Source organism: Mus musculus, chromosome 16 (assembly GCF_000001635.26).
Source record: "Mus musculus strain C57BL/6J chromosome 16, GRCm38.p6 C57BL/6J".
NCBI lineage: Eukaryota > Metazoa > Chordata > Mammalia > Rodentia > Muridae > Mus > Mus musculus.
The window spans coordinates 90,125,409-90,147,819 of record NC_000082.6 but is presented as its reverse complement, the minus strand read 5'-3'; the positions used below and the strand labels follow the sequence as shown (position 1 = coordinate 90,147,819).

The 22,411-nt window shown below is 48.9% G+C and overlaps 1 protein-coding gene and 1 long non-coding RNA gene across 6 annotated transcripts in view; one reads left to right on the top strand and one right to left on the bottom strand.

The window, feature by feature from the left end:
- Nucleotides 1-992: 992 nt before the first annotated feature.
- Nucleotides 993-5,583, bottom strand: Gm10789 (predicted gene 10789). Its single transcript, NR_033476.1, has one exon. It is a non-coding gene; the product is annotated as a predicted gene 10789 (long non-coding RNA).
- The window catches only part of Tiam1 (T cell lymphoma invasion and metastasis 1), a 358,490-nt gene continuing 338,298 nt past the window's right edge, over nt 2,220-22,411 (top strand). For 3 of the 5 annotated variants that reach the window (XM_011246112.3, XM_006522978.4, XM_017316936.2), the window contains exon 1: nt 2,220-4,135. The gene's annotated coding sequence lies outside the window, so the exon portion shown is untranslated. Of the gene's footprint in view, nt 4,136-4,289; nt 4,406-4,426; nt 9,621-22,411 lie in introns of those variants that run through there. The other 2 variants (XM_030249040.1, XM_030249041.1) reach the window with 2 other exon arrangements.

Here is a 22,411-nt window from a genome sequence, read left to right as displayed (position 1 = left end):
ATGATTTTGTTAATCCCCGATAAGACCACTACCACAATTTTTGAGCCAAATCTGAAGCAAGCTTTGGTTTTTTTTTTTTGTTTGTTTGTTTTTGTTTTTGTTTTCTCGAGACAGGGTTTCTCTGTGTAGCCCTGGCTGTCCTGGAACTCACTTTATAGACCAGGCTGGCCTTGAACTCAGAAATCCGCCTGCCTCTGCCTCCCGAGTGCTGGGATTAAAGGCATGAGCCACCACACCCGGCTTGAACCAAGCTTTGTTAAATAGTGACAAGGATAATGGACATTGGCCAGGGCCATACTCAGGATTCTCAAGAGCATGGCAGCAAATTACAGTACTCAGAGGCATATAAAGGGAAACCCCCACAAGGTTACATACTTCTTGCCTTCGTCCAGTTGTGGGCAAGCATGCATCCTGACCACATACCTCCCACCTTGGTGTGATCCAGGATATTCTGCACACTTGGAACAACCAAGCCTCTATAGACACAAAACCATGCAGCTTGTCCTCTTACATGAACGGGCCCCCAGCCCTTCAGGAACTTACCTTCCCTTGTGCAAATGGGGCTTCCAGGTTAGAGGCATGTCTGTTTATAGATCTCTTAAACACAGTTATAGAGAGCAGATCTCAAAGTGACTTATCCAGCAAATTTGAAAGCTTTCTCTCCCCCCCCCCCCCCAAACTCCTGAAATCAGCTTCACCTGAGCCAGTACCTGTCCGGGTTTCTCCGTGGAGAACTGACCCTTCATGAAGCTGTTTACCCTGTTAGAAGCTGCCGTGTTGGGAAGGGCTGTGCAATGCACAGAGATCCCAAGGCCATGCAAGAGTAAGCTTGCCTATGGTTAAAGATGCAAATTCTGGAACCAGGCTGCCAGTCTCAAGCCCTCACATATTCAAATTGTAACTTAGAACAAGTTACTTTTCCTGCCTCAGTTTCCCCATTGTCTTAGTTAGGGTTACTGCTGTGAACAGACACCAAGACCACAGAAACTCTTGTAAGGACATTTAATTGGGGCAGGCTTACAGGTTCAGGGGTTCAGTCTAATATCATTCAGGTGGGAGCATGGTAGCAACCAGGCAGGCATGGTACAGACAGAGCTGAGAGTTCTACATCTGAAGGCTGCTAGCAGAATACTGGCTTCCAGGCAGCTAGGATGAGGGTCTTAAAGCCCATGCTCACAGTGACACACCTACTCCAACAGGGCCACACCTCCAAAAAGTGCCACTCCCTAGGCTGAGCAAATACAAACCATCACACCCATCTATGAGACTAAAATAACATTAGCATCTGAGGATGGATAATTTCTACAGAGCTGTTTAGAAGAGTAGCCGTCATACGGCTTTCAGTAATATTTTCTTAAATGATGCTGTCCACTGCAGAGGTCCGCAGTGGGGCCTGCAGATGCCTTGGCCCTGTGAGGTGAGTATAAGAGGCTTTTCCTGAAAACATGTACAGTCTAAAATTTAGGCCTCACAATTTCATGCGTATGAGTCTTTTACCTACATCACCATGTGTGCAGCACGCAGGCAGGCTGGAAGAGGGCCATTTAATTCCCTGGGACTTTGAGCTTCCACCGAGATGCTGGGTTCTTCACCAGCCAGTGCTCTTAACAACAGACCCACCCTCCCAGTCCTTTATTTATCTTTAAAACTAAAATGACAGGTGTGTCTGTGTGTGTGAGTGTGTGTGTCTGTGTGTGTGTATGAGAGTGTGTCTGTGTGTCCTCAAGTCCAGGTGCCTCTGAGGGCCAGATGTTTGCATCCCTCTATTTCCCTGCAGACAGAGTGACAGCAAACAAGTCACTCTGAGATCTGCCAACCTAAACATTCTCCTGTACCTTGTGTTTTAGAAGCACTTCAAGCTCACCTCAATACACTGACAGCTTATTAATTAAATATATTATTTAAATACATTTAAATGTGCCATGTAGTAGGCTCTGGGATGTGTAACCCCCACCCCTCCGAAGGGATATTCTGAATTCAGGGTACTCTGCTCAAGCAGGAAACACAGTTTGTGTGTGTGTGTGTGTGTGTGTGTGTGTGTGTGTGTGTTTTGACAATTTTAGTGCTCTAAGAGGCAGGGAGAACCAGAGGTGGGCAACTAATTCTCACTGGCACAGGAGGATCCCTGGTGTCTATGAGAGCACACCCTGCTCACCAGAAGTTCAGCAAACGTCAGCCAAGCTGGGCTTTAAGGAATGTGTAGCAATTGTTCAAGGGAAGGAAGGGTGCCTAGGTCTGGGTTTTGTGTGACAAAACTTTTCCTGTGGAGAGGCAATACATCTTATGACAGACCAACGTACAAATACCAGCAAAGTCCAAGTAAGTGAACCAATGAATTTTATTGGGATTGCTTAACAAGAGCAGACATGACTCAGAGACAGCTGCATCACCAAAGGCCACCCCAGCATGGTGACAGCTCACAAGAGCTGGGAACCTGGAGCACACTGTACAGTCTGTAGGAGCCTGTCCTTTCCAAGTGACTCAGTTGGTCTCTGCCTCTTCTAGGAGGCTGGTCTGGTCTCATCTAAGTCTGCATCTTGGCTCATTTGAGACTCAGCTCTTACTGCTTAGTATGGCAGGGAGGGACCTAGCAAATCTGCTCAGTTTTAGGGACTTCCTGAAGCTATTTTGGGTTGTGTTCCTTTCTACTTAAGGATATTCCCTGCTAGAAGGAATGTTTCCATCTCTGAGGGACTATACACACTGGGGGAAGAGAAGACAACAGAGCTGAGAGACTGAGATCTTCCTGTTTGGAACAATCTTTTAGTAAGGTGGATGCCTTTAATGAAATTCAGGTGAGAGGCAGTATGGATTTGGGAGGTGAAGGAGGGTGCAGAAGGAAAAGGTGTTAACTTTCTTTTCTTTTTGAAACAGTTTCAGGCTGATCTTCAATTCAATATCCTCCTACTTCAGCCTCAATAAGCCACTAGGTACACTGTTTACAAGATAACCGCAGGTCTGCTCCTCCCACTCCCTGGGCCAAGCTGGGAGAGCTCTAAAGCGAGGGGAAGGCTCTGGCCTGGATTAGGGAAGCGGTTTTGTCACTAGCTTTAAGGCTGTTTTGTGGCTCACGCCACCTTGAGAAAGGCCAACCTGCACCAACTACGAGGATTTTACAGAGAGCCGAGGCATGTGCGAACCTCGTCAGTCACGAACAATGCCCTGGCGACCGTGAAACTCAAGTTCACTTGCTGGACATTAGCCCAATGAGTCCCGGACTATCCAATACTTGGCTAAGGCCACTCTGCCTACCTAAAGTCTGTTTGGTGGCGGATATTATCTGGCTCCTAAGAGAGGGGACGCGTTGAGATTTTATCTCACCTAAGCAAATTCCTGTTTCTCCCTAGAGTCAGCCACATGCCGCCCAAACTAGACCACGTGTCGCAGGTACTAGGTTTTTGGCTCTTCGCCTCCTCCATTCGGTGCCCCCCCGCCTTCCAAGGCCTTAGGTGGCAGGAAAATCCTTTACCTCCGACCAATCCCACCGCTGCCAAGCCGCGCGCGCGCCAACTCTAGCTCATTCGTGCGCGTCATTGGCCACCTCCACCTATGTCTGGTGACAGGCAGCTTCACGGACCTATTGGAGAAGGAGGCGGAGGCCAGCAGGCCCTCCCGAAGCTGCTTTGTTAGGGGCTCCTTCGCCGTGGCCCGTGCCGGCAGGTCTCGTTATTCTTGCTGCGGTTTCCCCAGGCTGCTTACGCCAGAGCACCGTGTCAAGGCACCCGGGAGTGTGCACCGCCGGCATCCCTCCAGCCACAGGGCCCACCTGGCGCCCGGATGCCGCTCAGGTACCCGGCGTGCGCCTGTTGTCACACTCCAGCCCAACTCTGAACGCCCCGCTCCCGTGTCCTCCGCCTCGGATTGGCTGGACGGAGGCGGAGCGATTGTCCGCAGCTCCAATCGGAGCTCGGTTTCCCACGGGCTTCCGAGGCCCCGCCCCCGAGGCCCGCTGGCCCAGGAGCCCTGACAGTTCCCATTGGCAGACGGCGAGCGGGCCGAAGGGCTGAGCAGCGCCGCTGCCGTCGGGTTCGCAGCTCTGCAGCGCCGTTAAGGCTTCGGCGCCCGCAGCCCCAGGGGCCCAGCGGCCCCGCTTTGTGCCTGGCCAGGTCTTCAAGATCCTGGGTGAACGTCACTGGTGAGTACCCTGGCCTAAGCCGGTCGGGCTGACTGGCCAGAGTCTCCACGAGGGATGGCGATGAGAATGCCTAGAGCCGCGGTGCCCGTGACGGGCACGTCCTGACTCCCATTCGCACACTGGGGCTCCCGGTGGGTCCTAGCTCCCCCAGACCGGGCTTTGCTTGTATTGTTTTCGTGTGCATACACTTGGGAGGTGATCTGGGGAGGGAAGGCACATCTGTATCGCGCCAAGGAGAGTCCAGAAACTAGCCGAGACAGCGGAGCCCAGGTACTGGAGCCGAATGCAAGTGACAGTGTGCAGGCGTTGGCATTCGATCATTCTGGAGGCAGGAGGTCAGCGTTGACCTGAGGCGGCCTCATCTCTATGTATTTATCGGCTGATTTTTAATCAACTTCTGGGAGGGTGTGTGTGTGTGTGTGCACGCGCGCGCGCGCGCGCCTGGATCTGTCTGTGTGTCTCGGTCCCGGACTTGGGCACTTACGGGCCTGTCCCTTCGCCAACGTTGCCGGGTGTTCACCTTGGCCATCCATGCTGCGCTCCCGGTCGGGCACACCACGGGAGAGCCTTGGGGGCGGGCACACAGTGTGAAGGACCTGCGGTGGGCTAGGGAGGGGGCATTTAAAGCAGAATCCTATGGGTGGGCAGACAATGACTGGTCCAGGTAGTGGGGCCGTTCTTTACGTCCGCGCTCCGGATCCTATCCGGATCTGGCCCTCTCTCCCGCTCTGCTTCTCCGATGCCTGTGCACGGTGAGGCAGGCCACCGGGCTGTAGACCCGTGTGAGGCCGGCTTTTGTTTACAGACCTCGCCATTGGGCCAGAGGTACGCTTTTAAGGCCAGGCCACAGCTGCATGCCCCCAGGAGTCAGAAGTTGATGCGTCTTCAGGTGACGCTCCCTCCTTTGGTCTCCGGCCCGAAGCTTCACGGAAAAGACACGATTCCACGTCTTCGCACCAGCCCAGCCCCGCCCCGCCTCACGCTCTCAGATCTTCTGCACCTAGAGGCGCTGATATCTTTTGCTGGGGTCGGTCAAGATGGGCTGTCCGGGAGCGAACCTCGCCACGGGTATCCCTTTCTGGTGGCATCCTCTGGCCATTCTCTAGGGTCAGATAGAATCTAAGCTGTCTTTTTCCTTCGTGGTGGCTGGCAGGTTTTGAAGGACGCGCGCGAGCCCTTGGGAACACTGCAATTCACGTTTGCTTCTCTGGTACCCATGCGGTCCCGCGCAGCAGCTGGGCGGCATCCAGTGGCAGAGCGTCCTGGTTCCGGTGTCAGCCCGGTGCTTGCTGACTTGGCGCACACTTTGAAAGCTGCAACAGAGGTTGAGAGCCTGGCTCTGAGGTCATAAGCGTCCCGGTATCCAGTTCCTGCTGAGTATTAGTTACGACCTGGGTCGCTATTAATGAATGTCTTAGAGCCTCGGTTTATGCGTCTGTAGAGTGGAGTTGCGGTTCCTTTTGAGAGCAGGTGATCTTGATGAAATGACAACATAAATGAACTACACAATACAGAGACAACAGTAAGATAAACATTGAAGTTAGGTTGGTTGTCAGAGGAAATCTGTAACAGAGAGAGAGAGAGACAGAGACAGAGAGACAGAGAGAGACAGAGAGAGACAGACCCATCCTTCTTCCATTTTGTGGATTTCCCTATCTTGTTTCTATATTATACGAGGCTGAAGGTTTGTAGCCCCAACAGGACTTGTTCTACTTGGCCTTAGACTTAATTATTCTTATCTAATCTCTCGAGGTGCCTTTTTTTTTTTTATGCGTGTGGATTTCCACGGGCCCTAGTTGTTTCTTCATGCTTCTTTCTTAGGGGCTGTGTAAAACCTTTGCTGGTGAGCCGCTAGCAGCTTAAAAAGCAATGGGCGCTGGGGAAGGAGGGCTGTCTGAACAAAGGGCTGTCTGGAGGGAGGAGGGAACTCTTCTTAGCAGGCGAAATCCAATCTGTCTGGTGGCTGGAAAAGTTTGGAACATCACTAGGTTCTAGAGTAGGCTCTTGTGTGGGCTTGGAGGAGTTGGGGACTGAGGGGTAAACACAGAAGTAATTTTGTTTGAATAGAGGGAAGTAAAGGTCCTGAGGACGAGGCGTCTAAGCAGGGACAGCAGGCGGAAGGGAGAGTTGACTTCATGGAGTGTCACCAACACTGTAGGTGTGTGAGCTTTGACTTGGATGATTCTCCTGGCTCTTCCCCAGTAATTTGTTTTTTTTGTTTTTTTTTGTTTTTTTTTTTTTTCTGGGCAAACATGAGAAGCCATTTTCTATTGAAAAACAAAACCACCAACAAACCACAAACAAATCATAATCAGATAGATGGCTTTAGAAAAATCTCGGGATTGTTGACAAACTCTTAAGATATTATCCAAGAAATGCTTCTTGTTTGTTGTTGTTTTTTGTTTGTTTGTTTTAACACCCTTTTGGTGTTGGGGGAAATTACTGAGCTGGGTCCCACAGAGCATTCTTTGAATGTGGACCCCAGAAGCCTTTTCCACTCAAAACAAGGAAGCATGGAAGCATGCAGGGGTTCCCACTCACAGCTGTACCCTGCCCCCCCTCTCCAATTTCCTGGTCCTGTGTCAGTTAACCTAAGACGAGCCATCCCCCCACCCCCCTCATTGCTATTGATGTAAACAGGCTGGTAGCGTTTTACTAGACACCTATTAGCCAACGTGATAACTTGTTTAAAGTTCTACTCCCAGGAAGGATTCCAATCCTTTCTGAGCTCTGAGAGTTCTCTAGCTCTTTAGGATGCTGAAGCCCAATATTCCTGCCCCCCTGCTGTTGTCTAGGGATCAAGTCAGTTGGGGGTCTAAACTTAAAAGGGAGCCAGGTTAGGGACTCTCATTAGCTGACAGTTTAACTATACACTCAAGTGCTCATCCAAAGAGCTAGGACAAAGGCCTTTTCCTTGCCTTCTGCATTTTCTCTCCCCCTGTTTCATCGAACTCAAGTGGAAAAGCCATGCAGATCCTAACTTCTCAGCTCCAACTCTCTGAGTGTTTTGAGAACCTTAGGCCTTCTGGACACCTAGTCACACGCGCGCGCGCGCGCGCGCACACACACACACACACACACACACACACACAGAGAGAGAGAGAGAGAGAGAGAGAGAGAGAGAGAGAATTTGCTTTTTTGTTTTCTTCGGACTTAGCCATCTCGAAAAAAGATCAGTAAAATCAGATCTACAAGGCCACCGCTGTCTTTTTCTCCCATCCTGATTACTCCAAGCCTTTTCTTTGTGAACATCCTATCTTCTGTAACTTCTGTGCCACAGGGGAAAGGGTCTTTTAACGTCATGGTAAGCTGCATCGCTTACTTGACAAATTAAAAGGGGCACTTAGAAATTAAACGGCCCCCAGCAAGGAGCAAGGAGCAGAGGAATAAGGAAAACAGTGTCCCAGTGTAAATGTGAACAAGACTTGTTCACAGTGAGGCACAGTCTCCCCTTCTGTACCTTTCTCAACCTCTGGCACCTTCTTCCACACCCATCCAGCATAAGACTTCCTCTGTTCCCTTGCTCTCCAGGGACTTCATTCAGCAACAAGGGGCCCAGGCTGCAAGTATGCGCAGCAGGAGAGATTCCTCCAGGGTTGGTAGATCGTTCTAGAAGACCTCATAGGTCTTTAGTTAGCTGGAGAAGTTCCTCTCCCAGTTGCCCAGAGATCATGCAGTCTGCTGCTGCAAGGCAGTGCAGTAGAGGGCTGGGCTCACTGGGTGTGGGAGTCAAGCTTTGGCCTGTGTCGCGTGTCGGGGAATGACCTCGACAGGGTACGAGGAGACGGTTACACTCGTAGATCAGTTGTCTGCATCTGAAGGAGGTTAAACAGAGGGATGATTCACGGAGAGGCTGTGGGAGGCTCTGGCAGCTGAACAGAGCCTTGGTTTCAGAATAGGCCAAGGTCTTTTGGGGCTGGGTCCTGCTGCAACCTTTCTGTAAAGAGGACTTAGATTGAGATGGGAGGTGGGGGTGGGGGGATATCCCAACAGTTTTGAAACCTAGGATAACTGAGGTATGGTATTGGGAAATGGTATTGGGAAAGGTGCCCGATGTTTCCTGCTGGGAACGTTTTAAGTTGGGAAGTAGAAATAAAAGAAGGGTGGGGGGTGGGCTCGAATAAAACAAAATAAGATACCCCCTCCCCCAAACAACCTTCATGTATCGGTTCCAGTTTCTGCCGCCTCGAGAATGGATTTACCAATGATCCAGAGGCTCACGCTGTCCCTCTAGCTACAGTTTTACTTCAGCTACTCTTTGCTTATGATAGACCAAACACATTAAGTATAAAGATCTAGAAACAAATCGCAGTGTTACTACAGTCATTAGAGATGGAGTATCTCTGTCTTGTCCAGGGTGTCCTTGAACTCAGTTCTCTCCATTCTCCTGCCTTAGACTCCTGAACGCTGGGATTTCCGGTATGTGCTGTCATACCTGGGAAATTATTGTGTTTTTTTTTTTTTTTAAGGGGATGAGTCTTACCTTTTAAATAGCTTTTATTAAAGTATGTGGTTGTGACTATTCTATTTATTTGTTTTTGAAGTCATGGGATTCCAACCCAAGGCTTTGCATAAGCTAAGTTTTACCACTAAGCCACACCCTTGGACCAATTGTCTTAGTTACTGTGATTTCTTCCTGGCCCCTTCTTTCTCTCTGAGTTAGGACTCTTACTTTGAAACCCTGGATGTGTCGGAACTCACAATGTTCCTGTGTAAATGTGTACAAGACATTAATAATTAGGCACAGTTCCCCCTTCTATACACTTCTCAACCTCTGTCACCACCACTGTCAGCAGTCAGCCAGGTGCTCACCTTTAGTCCTAGCCCTTGGGAGGCAGACACAGATAGATCTCTGTGAGCCTGGTCTACACAGTGCGTTTCAAGACAGCCAGGGCTACAAAGAGAAACCCTGTCTTGAAAATCAACTATTCCTGGCTCTGTAGTGAATTTCTTTTCTTTTTTTTCTCCCGCCCCATGTAGTGAATTTCTTATTGTGTCTTGTTTACAGATGAAATGTGGCATGGGTCTGTATTGTTGGAACCGACAGTGTGTGTGTGTGTGTGTGTGTGTGTGTGTGTGGTTGTATCCATGGATCTACAGGTCAGTCTGGTTTGGAACAATCCTTGGGCCTGAGGTCTTGGAGCTAGTTTAAGGAGACTTGCTGTGTACAGTTTGTGAGGGAGGGGCTACAAGGCTGCAGCAGCGGGCCTGAGCCCCCGCCTGACGCCTGGCATGGCGTGGAGCGGAGGGTCTCCTAGGCTAACGACTTTCAGTTGCATTTCCTTAGGAGCCCCAAACGCACTTCTGCCGCAGTGGGGGAAGACAGGATATCCTGTAGAAACAGGCTGCCTTTGTGAAATCTGCCACCCCTGGGGACCACTTCCATCTCCCCTGCCACTCTCCCATCTTCCTTAGAGCTCTGAACCTCGTCAACACAGATCAAGTCTGCCTCCTGCTCCAGATTTCCTGCGTCAGCTCTGCGGAGGTGAGAATAGGCCCAGCAACCTGGCAGGTCGGCCCAGGGAGGTGGAAGGTCGTCAGGATGAGGCCCAGTCTAGGAGTGTTCCCGGTGGAGGTCTGGGGGCTGTGGAGATGGAGTCGGTGAGGAGGAGGGCAGGAGGTGGAGATGTGCTCATCTGAACTGGTGTCTGAGCGGCCATGAGGGAAGGGTGGGTGCTTTGCAGGCTGTTCCTGTCCCCCTACTTACTGGAAGGCTCCAGGGTCTGTGGGGAGGGATCTCAGGCTCAGGCCTGGCCTTGGCAGGTCATTTTTCAAACCTCACAACCTCTTCTCTGTGATATGCCGTATTATTGCCGTATTACCAGCCCTGTGGGTTGTCTTTGCTTGTTTGTTTTGAGTCATTCTTGCTCTGTAGCCTAGGCTGACCTTCTTCTCCTTGAGATTTTCCTGACTCAGCCTCCCAAGTGCTGGAGTTCCCTGATGTGTGCCACCACACTGGCTCAGCTCTGGGCTTTTGTCATCCACCGGCAGCACGGGGGTTGGATGGATTGTGTCCCTGGCTGCCCCCCACCCCAGGCGATGGTTTCCAGTGGGAGTTGTCTCTGGGGACTCCGGGGTTGGCTCCTGTTCCTTTTCAGGCACACAGATCGTGCGCTGTATTGCACAGGCTGCTTTTGAACTTACGACACTCACCTCAGCCTCTCTGGTGCTCGGATCACAGATCCGTGCCGCCGTGGACAGCTTAGCCTAGTTTTTCTTGCGTTTGTATCTGTGTGTCACGTATGCCTACGTGTGCCTTTGTGTTTGCACGTGTATGGGTGGGCTCATGGGTGTTCAGCTCTGCATGAGTTCTCGTGGGGAGACCGGAGATTGGCATTGAGTGTCTGCCTGACCACTTCCCGCTTTATTTATAACCAAGGCTTTGGTTAGTCAGCTAGCCTGCCCGCCTGCCCACCCGCCCGCCCGCCTGCCTGCCCGCCCGCCCGCCTGCCTGCCCACCTGCCCACCTGCCCGACTGCCCGCCCTCCGGCCCTGGGGAAGCCTTTGCTTTGTCTCTTCTATCCTTTGAGCACTGGGATCATAGGCCAGCTGTCACAGGTGGGCTTTTATGTGAGTGCCAGGAACCTGCAAATACTTTATTCACTGAGCCGTCTCCTGAGCCCCAGCATATCATCCCTTAAGCATCCTTCCTCTGGAAGCATGTGTCTGTAGTCCATCTCTCTCTCTCTCTCTCTCTCTCTCTTTTTTTTTGGTTTTTCAAGACAGGGTTTCTCTGTATAGCCCTGGCTGTCCTGGCACTCACTTTGTTGACCAGGCTGGCCTTGAACTCAGAAATCCACCTGCCTCTGCCTCCCGAGTGCTGGGATTAAAGGCATGTGTCACCACCGCCCGGCACTCTCTCTCTTCTTTTTTTAATGGATGGATAACATGCCATTGGTTGGCTACAGTGAGTTTTGTGTATTTTGACGGCCACTGGGGTCACTTTCACCTTTCTGCCATTGTGAGTGGTTGTGGCCATGACAGTAGTGTACCATTTGTTTGGCTTTTTAAAGTTTTCTGATCATCCTAAGAGTGGTGTCGCCAGGCCATATGACAGTTCTGTTTTCCTCTTTGGAGGACGCTTAGGCGAATTTCCAGAAGGGTTGCACTCTCTTGCCTTCCTATCCACAGGGCCTGAGATTTCAGGTTTCTCTCTGTCCTCAATGTCTTCTTCTATGTCCCGTAGCTGCTCCTTGGCTTTGATTTGCATTTCTCTGGGGATAATGCAGAGTGTCCTCTTGGTGCTCTGTGGCTAATTGAGTTTTGTTTTGTTTTTTTTTTTTTTTCCTCCAAAAACATCCACTCAGCTCATTGCTGATTCCTCCACTGGATCTTCCTCATTTAATTGCTGTAAGGATTCCTTATCGTTTATTTGTTCATTTGCTTGCTCTGAGTCCAGGACCCCCTGCGTGCCAGCCGGGAGAGCACCTTCCTTGCACCTGGGCCTGTCTCTGCATGCGTGCATGGTGCCATAGGTCTGACATGATTTCCATATATTTTCTCCATTCTGTGACAGTGATTTAATTTTCTTGATGGTCTTTGCATATTGTCCTTTTTCAAAACTGACAATAAAAAAATGTCTTCTTGGTCACAACTCTGTCAAAGCTGTTCTTCCACAGTGGAGTGAATTACTGGGTTTGTTTATTTATTTTCCCTGTGATTCTGGTTATATGACTAAGTTAAAGGTTGTGTTGAGGCACATAGAGAGCATTTTATTTTAAAATACTGACTGACTTACTGGCTGGAGAAGTGGCTTAGTGTTTGGACACAGGTTGCCTTTCCACAGGACCCCTCTCTCTGTTCTCAGCACCCAAATGGCAGGCAGCTCATCACTACATGGGACTACAATTCCCAGGGCACCTGACACCCTCTTGTGGCCTCTGAGGGTACCACGAGTGCATGTGGTGAAAAGAAATGCTCACTGGAAAATGCTCATACACACAGCATAATAAAATTAAATAAAAGGAACAATACTTTATCTTAAAATATCTGTCGGGCTGGGCAGATAGATTGCTTGGTGGGTAAAGTACTTGCCTAGCTAATGTGGGGATTTATTTATTGTTATATGTAAGTACACTGTAGCTGACTTCAGACGTACCAGAAGAGGGCGTCAGATTTCATTATGGGTGGCTGTGAGCCACCATGTGGTTGCTGGAATTTGAACTCAGGACCTTCGGAAGAGCAGTCAGTGCTCTTACCCATTGTGCCATCTCTCTAGCCCTAGTTGTGTGTGTGTGTGTGTGTGTGTGTGTGTGTGTGTATGTGTGAGTGTGTGTATGTAATATCAGGGTGGGTTTTCAACCATGGCCAGCTTGCTTCCATGAGGGCATTTAGCAATGGAAGTAGTTTTTGGTGGTCTCAGCTAGGCATCTACCCTGGAGAAGGCAAAAAATGCTTCCAAGTGGTCTGCGATGCACAGAAAAGTCCACACAGCAAAGAACAATGTGGTTTATGCATGGCCGTGATGCTGAGGCCCTGGGCCTCATGGTTTCAAGCTCTGTACCATTGGCTTGTGGCCTTACACCAGCCCCACAAGTGTTATCATACGTTACATTGATATATTTAAATTGTGTAGAGAAAGGAGCTTGGTTTTATTGGTTTTATTTTTTATTTTTTTTATTTATTTATTTTTTTTCGAGCCAGGGTTTCTCTGTGTAGCCCTGGCTGTCCTGGAACTCAATCTGTAGACCAGGCTGGCCTTGAACTCAGAAATCCACCTGCCTCTGCTACCCGAGTGCTGGGATTAAAGGTGTGTGCCACCACTGCCCAGCAGAAAGGAGCTTGTTATGGAGTTGATCTCTCTCTCTTTCTCTCTCTCTCCCTCCCCCCCCCCCCCCCCCCCCCGCACTCTACAGCGTCTCACTGTGTAACCTGTGAGTTCAAGTCAGCCTGAACTCACAGATCAGCCTCTGCCCCCCCCCCCCCCCCCCAGTGCGGTCCGAGTTGAGCTGTTGGTTCATCTGCTTTGGGTTATTATCATTGGATTATTATTAGTGTCTCCAATGAGTGAATGTGACACCATTTTTTAAATGGTGGGACGTTTTAAAAATTAGGCCTTTCCTTCAGTGGTCCAGACTTCCCTGTGCCTGAGAGACTCCTCTCAGTGCATGACTCAGGGCGATGCTGTGTCATGGAAAGTTTACCCTTGGCCTTCTAGTGTGCCAGGCTCAAGTATTGTGGAGGAGAAATACTGCCCTTTCCCTCCAGCGCCACCCTTTTGCCAGCCGACCATTGAGCATTGGAAATATTTTCAGAGAAATATTCTGGGTGCCATTCAAAGGCCTACGGTGACATTTTGGAAAACTTTTTATGAATATTAGACTAATTATCTCATCTCGAATTCTGTGATTAGAAATTATAATTCGAATGCTACAATTATATCCATTGAACTTTCACGTCTCATTGTAATTTAAAATTTAAGATGGCACAGCTATGGTTTGCCCTTAACTAAGCAACCTTAACAAATTAATTATTTAAAAATAGATTTAAAAGAATTGCCCAGGATTGTCCCCCCCCTTTCCCTCTTTGGCACTTAATTGCTTTAATTTGGGGGTTGTATCTGCCTGCAGCCTTGGCTCTCTGGATCCTCACTGATTGATTGTATGGAACAATTTCGGGGAGCCTGAAAGGGTCTGTGGTAGCCTCTGCTACGGCTTTAGTTTCCTTCGGGGGTAACTTTGGCAGGACTTTGACAAATGGGGTCCAAGCTAGATGGGGTTCTCTGACAGAGGCTGCTGCTTGGTGTCAGCTTAGGATTGTCATGCCGAGGACTGTAGATGTCCCAGTGAAGCCTGTCTTCTACGCCATGCTCAGTGGATGTAGCTTGTTAGAGTGTGAGGAGATGGAAGGATTCCTCGCCAGCAGCCTTTGAGTTAAAACTGCCGGTGATGCAGCTCTTCTGACTGCTGTCCACTGCTGCAGGGGTGAGTTTATGGGGCTCCTAAAAATCCTACAGCCTTAAACTCCACTCCGTTTCTGCAGAGGAGCTAGCTCTGCCAGGATCCCTGCACACAGCCACAGCCACCATAGAGAGACAGGCCTCCAGGAGCCTGGATTCTGTGGGTATATTTACCAGGACAGTCTTGTTTTGAGCTCTTGAGATGTAGACCCTCAGTGTAGCTCAGGCTAGCCTGAAACTAAGTATCCAGGCTGGTTTTGAGCTCTTGAGATGTAGACCCTCAGTGTAGCTCAGGCTAGCCTGAAACTAAGTATCCAGGCTGGTTTTGAGCTCATGATTCTCTCTCTCTCTCTCTCTCTCTCTCTCTCTCTCTCTCTCTCTCTCTCTCTCTCTCTCTCTCTCTCTCTCTCTCTCTCTCTCTCTCGGGTGTGCTCCAGGCAGCCTTATTGTTTCTAGGTGTTGGAGGTGCTGGGAATTGAACCCGGGGCCAGAGGCAGCTGTGAGCACTCTTCCTTTGAACAGTCTGAAAGCTTAAATAATTGTGGCGCAGGAGGGGGTTTGTGAATCACTCTAGCTATGGTAAGTTTTGTTTTGTTTTTCCAGTTTGGAGAAGGCCTTTTCTGGAATTCTGAAAGGCAACTTCAATAGGACTTGGCTGAAGTTTGTTTCTGGGTCTCCTGACCTGTAGATACAGACCAGATCTTTGAATTGGCTCCTTTGATGTGAGTCAAGGCTCTCTGATCTATGGCAGTGTTAATCGGGCGATGGCCTTTGATCACCTGGGCTCCCGCTTCGACCTTCTCCCGTGTATGCTGTGTGCCTGCTTGTCTCTATTCCTTTCTTCTGCCTAGGATGGGCTTCCAAACATTCTGTCGGTGTCTCCATCCTCGGTGTGATTATGTTTAATCAGCACTCTTTCTGATGTCAGGTGGGAAGATACTCTAAATACTTTTAAAGTGTGTTTGAAGTATTGAAATGTGGTCCTTACCCCCACTCTGTCCTCTCCCCCGGTATTTTTTATAAAGACTAAAACAAAATCGACTTTGACAAGGAGAAAAGTCACAGTATGGAATATGTGTGTCTATCGATCGTGGATGTAAGCTATCAGAAACTTAAGTTCCCAAAGTTGTATTATCTTATTTTGCAATCCACTTACACGTGGGGATTAACGGCGGAATGATCCTCTCAGCACTAAGAGGCTCGGGAAGACAAAGGACGCTGGGATGGAGGCAGCAGGAGCGCCCAGTGATTAAGTCTAAATGGCAGGATTAGCCCCACTGAGGGTCCTTTTCAGATCAGGCTTGAAGCGGGTGTCCTCCACCCTGGCCTGTGTTGACCTTACAGAGTTGGTGACCTCCCTTCCTTTCTCTCCTTTCTCTGTAGCCATTGATCTTCTGTGCATGGGCCCACGACCTCAGCTTTTCTCTAGGATTGCTTTCTGGTTTATGAACTGTCCCTAGAGCCAGCGTAAATGAGATGCTGGAGCCCAAATCAGGCAGCCTGCAGATATGAGGAGGAACAGGTGGATAGTTAGGCAACCAGGCAAACAAGCAGGGATTTAAAAAAGGAAAAGAAAAAAACCAAAAAAACAAAACAAAAAACCCAGTGGTGTTGGGGCCGCATACCTTCCATTGTGGGTGTCCCCCGCTGCAGCTGGACTTTCCTCACCTCGGATACTTGGGACCTTAAGCCCAAGCCCAACCTACAGAAAATCTGGGCAGTAAGTCAGTGGGTAGGAAATGCTGGGTGCCACCAGGGTGGCAGTATGGATTGGCGACAGGGAGAAATGGGGAGCAGAGTCCCCACCCTCAAACAGAATAGGTTCTCTGAGATGGGAGGTTGGATAACCCACAGCAGGTAGGATGATGGAGCACCTTGTGATCACGTGATCACGCGTTGGCCTGGCAGAGGGACTGTGGGGAGAAGGGACGAAGGCGGCCGAGTATGGAGAATGAGCGGATCGAAGCCTGAGGTAGATGAGGCTTCCTTCTGCTCCTCGAAGTCTGTTGTGTGGACCGAGGTCGGCCAGGGGGATACTGGAAAAGCACGTGGTCTAAGGGACTTTGTTGTACGTTCGAGCTAGCTTGTTCTTTGAAGATGCTTTGACAGTTACGTGAACGATGAAGAACAGAGTGGGCGTTCTAGTGTAGGAACATGGCGATTGTCTTGCCAATCTCTCTCTTTTTTTTTTCTTACCTTTATTTTTCTTTGACTTTTACTTATTTGCAACTTCAGAGGCCGCTTTGTGTTTTGTGCCCGTAACCGCGTCATCAGCCTGCACTGCAGCCCCGCCTTCCCTCCTGCCCCATTTATAATCTCTCACGCTCTGCTCATCGGTCGTTGACAGTCATTCTAGTAAAACTCAGTATCTACCTGTTCAGAGTCTTTTGACGTTATTTATATGTCTTACTTAAAAGTTTCTTTTCTTGTGGGCTGGTGAGATGGCTCAGCAGTTAAGGACCCTGGCTGCTCTTCCAGAGGTCCTGAGTTCAATTCCCTGCAACGATAAGGTGGCTTTTGACCATCTATAAAGGGGGTCTGATGCCCACTTTTGGCATGTAGGTGTATTGCAGACAGAGCACTATTTTAAGAACATTAAGGGGCTGGAGAGATGGCTCAGTCGTTAAGATCACTGATGGCTCTTCCAGAGGTCGTGAGTTCAACTCCCAGCAAGCACATGGTGACTCACAACCATCTGTAATGAGAATTGATGCCCTCTTCTGGTGTATCTGAAGACATCTATAGTATACTTATATGTAATAAATAAATACTTTATTTTTTTATTTTTAGAATTAATTTTTTATTAGGTATTTTCCTCATTTACATTTCCAATGCTATCCAAAAAGTCCCCAATACACCCCCCCGTCCCCTACCCACCCACTCCCACTTTTTGGCCCTGGCGTTCCCCTGTACTGGGGTATATAAAGTTTGCAAGTCCAAAGGGCCTCTCTTTCCAGTGATGGCTGACTAGGCCATCTTTTGATACATATGCAGCTAGAGTCAAATACTTTTTTTTTAAAAAAAAGATTAAACCCTTTCTGTGTGTGTCATATGTGCATATGTGTGCATATGTGCATGTGTGTGCATATGTGCATGTGTGTGCATATGTGCATGTGTGTGCATATGTGTGTTCCGTTATGCTCACTCATGCATGCTCGTGTGAAGTCCAGAGATTGATGCTGGCTTTTTATCTATTTATTGTTCTTTATTTTTTTGAGACAGGGTCTCTCTCTCATTCAACTTGGGGTTTGACTGGTTGGCCAGTGAACCTCTGGTGGTTTCTATTAACCTCCTTCCTCCAAGCACTGGTTACAGAAGTACGCCCTGCCCAACTCTGACCAGAGTGCTGGGGACCCAAACTCAGGACCCTAAGCTCACCTAACAGGCACTGTACCTGCTGAGCCATCCCCTTCCAGTCAGTCCCAGGTTAAATTTCCCCAGATGTGCTGTCTGTGTTAAATGGCTCTTCCTGCCTCTAACACTAGATATTGAATGCACAGCCTCATGGATGCTAATCATGGCTCCCCCGCGGAGCTTGCCCCATCTCCTAAGATGGGCCTTGATTTGACCTGTCATGCTGCCTTCCAGACATCTTGCCAGTTTATGTGTATGTGTGTCAGTCCCTGAATGTGTTGGACTTCTGTAGCTGTGAGAAATGCTGGAGAAAGCAAATAAAGGGAAGAAGTGTTTGTTTTGTTTCACTGTTCTTTTTTTTAAAGATTTATTTGTTTTATGTATGTGAGGACACTGTCGCTGTCTTCAGACACACCAGAAGAGGGCATCAGATCCCATTACAGATGGTTGTGAGCCACCATGTGGTTGCTGGGACTTGAACTCAGGACCTCTGGAAGAGCCTCTTAACCTCTGAGCCATCTCTCCAGCCCATTTCACCGTTCTTAAGACGTTTCAGCCCTGGCTGGCTCCATTGCTCTGGGCCTAAGGCAAAAGCAGACTTCCTAGTGGCGGGCGGGGATGTGTGAGCAGCTGCACTTCTCCATTGTCGCCGGCCTTGTGGATACTTTGCATACTCTATTATTAAACATCCTTATGGGACTGGTTCTGGTAGTTAAAAGCACTTGCTGCTTTCTAGTGGGTTCGAATCTGGTTCTTAGGACGCAGAGCAGTGGCTCCTGCTCCAGGGTGCCCAAAGCTTTCTTCTGGTAACCCCAGGCAATTGCAAGCTCATGGCGTTCCCTCCTGCTCACACGTACATAAAAACCAAATCTTTAAAAAAACCAAACCAAAACAAAAAAACCTTCACGAAGTGTCCATTTTGCAGATAAGACAATAGAGAACCAAAGACAGTTGGTAGTGTGCAGAAGGCCACAGAACCTAGATAGGATAATCTAGACCCTCATCCTAGGCTGACACCATGTGGTGGACACAGGGATGGGCTTGGCCATCCCTAGAGTTCCATTCTGTTCCTGTCAAGGCCACTGTTGTCGCCTCCTTCCTTCTCGTTGTTTCTTGTCCTGTTGGGCAGCCCTGTGTGTCCACGTGAGGCCACTCTGCTGAGCAGACTTTATTATGGACGAAGGACCTCGTTCTTTTCCTTCCCGTCACTTAATGCGACATAATAGCTCAGAGTGCTCGGTCAGAGGCATTTTATTTAGGCGAGACCACTTAGGAGTGGAAGAACTTGCCTGCTGAGAGGTTTTATATATGGGGTGTGTGTGCTCTCAGAGGCCAGCGGATGCTTAAGTGTGTGTGAGGTGAAGGGGAACAGACTCCAGAAGTCTGGGGACCACTCGGGTCCGTAGGCCCCCAGCCCCCAGCTGTCCAGCTCTGCGTTTCCCATTTATGGAGGCCCTCCAGTGTTCTGACACCTGTTTAAATCTGGTGTTTCCATGACGGGCAGCCTGGTAGGTGGCTGGAATAGCAGCTTCCCAGGGACGCTGTAGGCAAGCCGTCGTCTCTCTTTCTGTGACAGTCTGCCCCTCCTCCAAGCAATGCTCCTGGAAAATCCATTTGGGGCCTTTTGTTTCAGCTGGAAACAGAGCCATGTTTTCAGGGACTTCTCCCCTTGCTTAAAGCTTCGAGTTCAACCTTTGACAAGGTACCACGTCTCTTGAAACCTGGGACAACGCTCCTGAAAGCATGGGTATGCTCACACTTCAGGAGAAACCAGAGTTCTTTGAAAATCGAGTTATGTAGACCTTTCCCTGCAGTCACATGACTCTAAACTTGCTTGGTGACAGTGATTGACAGCCTCAAGCAGGCCATGCACTGTGAACAGGGCAGTATTATCCCCACCGGACAGGCAGGAGGCTCTAAAGCAGTATTGACTCGTATGTTGCTTAACTTTTTTTTTTTTTACATTTAATCATACTTTTTTTTTATTTACATTTCAAATGTTTTTCCCTTTCTAGGTCGCCCCTTCAGAACCCCCCATCCTATCCTTCCTCCTCCTGCCTCTATCAGCGTGCTCCCCCACCCACTCACTCCGATACTCTCGCCCTGGCATTCCCCTACACTGGGGGCATCGAACACCCTCAGGCCCAAGGGCCTCTGCACCCACTGATGTCCAACAAGGCCATCTTCTGCCACATATGTGGCCAGCACCATGGGTTGCTCCATGTGTATTCTTTGGTTGGTGACCCAGTCCCCAGGATTTCCAGGGGTTCTGGCCTGTTGACACTGCTGCTCCCTCCATGGGGCTGCAACCCCCTTCAGCTTCTTCAGTCTCTTCTCCAACTCCTCCATTGGAGACCCCCAGTTGCTTAACTTTTAAAGTTACACATTTTAACTTTATTTTATGTATGTGAGTGCCTGCCTATATGTATGAATGTATGGCATATGGATAACTGGTGCCTGTGGAGGTCAGAAGAGGCTGACAGATCCTCGGGAACTGGAGTTAAAGTTTCGAGCCACCATGTGGATGCTGGAAATGGATCTTACATCCTCTGTAAGGCCAGCAAGTGATATTAATCACAGACCCATCTTTTCAGCTCCCAATTCACTGTTAATTAGCATAGAAAGCATTAGGTTTCATTATGACATTTCCAAATACAATTTGATTTTTTGATCCTCTCTGTCCTTCTCCCCTCTTTGTGTATCCCCTACACTTGTCCATCTCCACAGCTTCCTTCTTGATTACATGTCAGCTGTCTCCTGTGCCACCCTCTCCCATTCTCACCCCCTCACCCATCTCCATCTCTCTAGATTCTCTGGTTTCAAACTCACTTACATACATGACATAAACAATAAACTCTAGAACCCACACGCTCGAGAGAACATTTGTTATTTGTATTTCTGAGTTTGGATTACCCCTGTCCCTGTAATACTCCAGATCCATCCATTTTCCTGCAGATTTTACAATTTCATGCTTCTTTACTGCTGAGCAAACTTCTATCGTGTGAATGTAGCACGTTTTGAATATCTCGTCACCTGTTGATGGATACCTAGGATAGCCAGGATGTTTCTGTTTCCTTTATGCCTCAGAAACACCCATCAAGATTGTCTCAGTGACAATGGCAAGCCCTAAGTCAGATGATAAGGGAATTGTGCATTGTGTCTTTCACTCACATGTCAGTAGGCGAGTGACCTTGTGTGAGCATTGTAGAGAACTTGGCACAGGATCAGATGGCTGTGATGTTGCTGGGCAATAGAATTGTGTGGGACTGCAGTAGTGTATGAGGCATGTATATATGAAGTCTGTATGTATGAGGTTTGTATGTATGAAGTCTGCTTCCCGCACATCATTGTGTGGCACATGCCTACACTTGTTTGTTTGTGGCGTCTTTGACTCATGCCTGTGTTACTGAGATTCACCTACTTGGAATTCTCACCTCTGAAGCCAGTTCTCTTAATTTTGCTTTGTTGGCGGAAATTAAATGTAGAGGCTTGAGAGATGACTCAGCAATTGAAAGCACTGGCTGTTTTTCAAGAGGCCCCAGGTTTAATTCCCAGTATCCACATGGTGGCTTACAACTGTCTGTAACTCCAGTCTCCAGGGATCCAGCACCTCTTCTGGCCTCTGAGGGCACCAAGAACATACATGGTGTGCAGACACGTATGCAAACAAAATACCAATATACATAAATAATTTAAATACTGAAGTACACACAGGGAAGTTTTGCTCTCATCCCTGTGAACCCCTTCCTTGTACCTTTGATTTCCTGCGAATCCTTGGTTTACACATACTCAAGTGTTTTGTCTTATACTTCTGCTTTCAGACGATAGGGCCTCCCCTGCATGGGCCACACTGTGCTCTGTGTCGTGTGTGTGTGTGTGTGTGTGTCCTTCCTTTTCGGGCTCATGATTTTCATCATTTTCTAGGACTCATGTGTCCTTAAGTATCCTTCCAAAAACAAAACAAAATAAAAACCAAGAGCCCCCATGCTACCAAATGTCTGAATGTGTTATTATTTTAACTTGGTGTCTTTGTAAGTGTATAGTTAAGAGAAAACTACCGGAGGATTGTGGGTTCTAAATCCAAGTGTTTGTGACACACACACACACACACTCTCTCTCTCTCTCTCTCTCTCTCTCTCTCTCCCTTCCTCTCCCTCTTTCACACATACAGACACACAACGAACGTATGTGTGCATGGTCCTCTCCACCCCAGCCCACACAGGAAAAGATGTGAAGTTGATGTGAAGTTGGAGTCCAAAATGGAGTGGTAGTGTTCACAAGTCAAGCCACCAGAAGCTGGAAGAGGATTTTTTTTTTTTTTTTGCCTAGGGCCTCTAGAGGGAGCGCATCCTTATGACACCTTGGACTCCAGTGTCCAGAATGTGAGAGAATGATGTTTCATTTGGTTTTGTTGTGTTTTATACATTGTTTCACTGTGTAGCAGAGGCTGCAGCTCCAGCCTCCCCAGCGCTAGGATCACCTGTGTACTCGCAATCGCTATAGGAAACTAGTTCACTTTCCCTTTGCCATCCCGTTTCCTGGACTTGCAAGTCCTTAGGCTATGCTGCTCTGACCCACCAGGGTGCCTCCCCTGCAGAGGTCTCATGTATCGTTCTGTCTCATGTATCGTTCTGGGTCGGAGTTTGCTAGAGCTTCCATGTAGTGAGCCCTGTGGTCCAGCCCTTGCTTTGCAATTTCCCCCTCCCCTGTCGCTCAGTTAGCTCCGAAGTGGCAGATTCCAGGAAATGCCTGTACTGGGCCTGAAGAGTTCTGGGTAAGACTTGTGAGCTTCAGTAGTCCCGAACTGTCTGGAGGACTTCTTGTGTTGGCTTCTTACACTTAGATGAATTTCTCGTCTCCAGCGTGCGTAGCTTACTCTGTTTGCTTGATGTTTGCAAACACAACATGCTGTCACGTGCAGGCACAGGCCTGTGCAATGACAGAGGGCAGATGTTCGACAGAGAGAGTGAACTCAGGCCCGTGGGTGGCCAGGCTGCCTGAGTCTGTGCTGTTTGGTCTTCTGC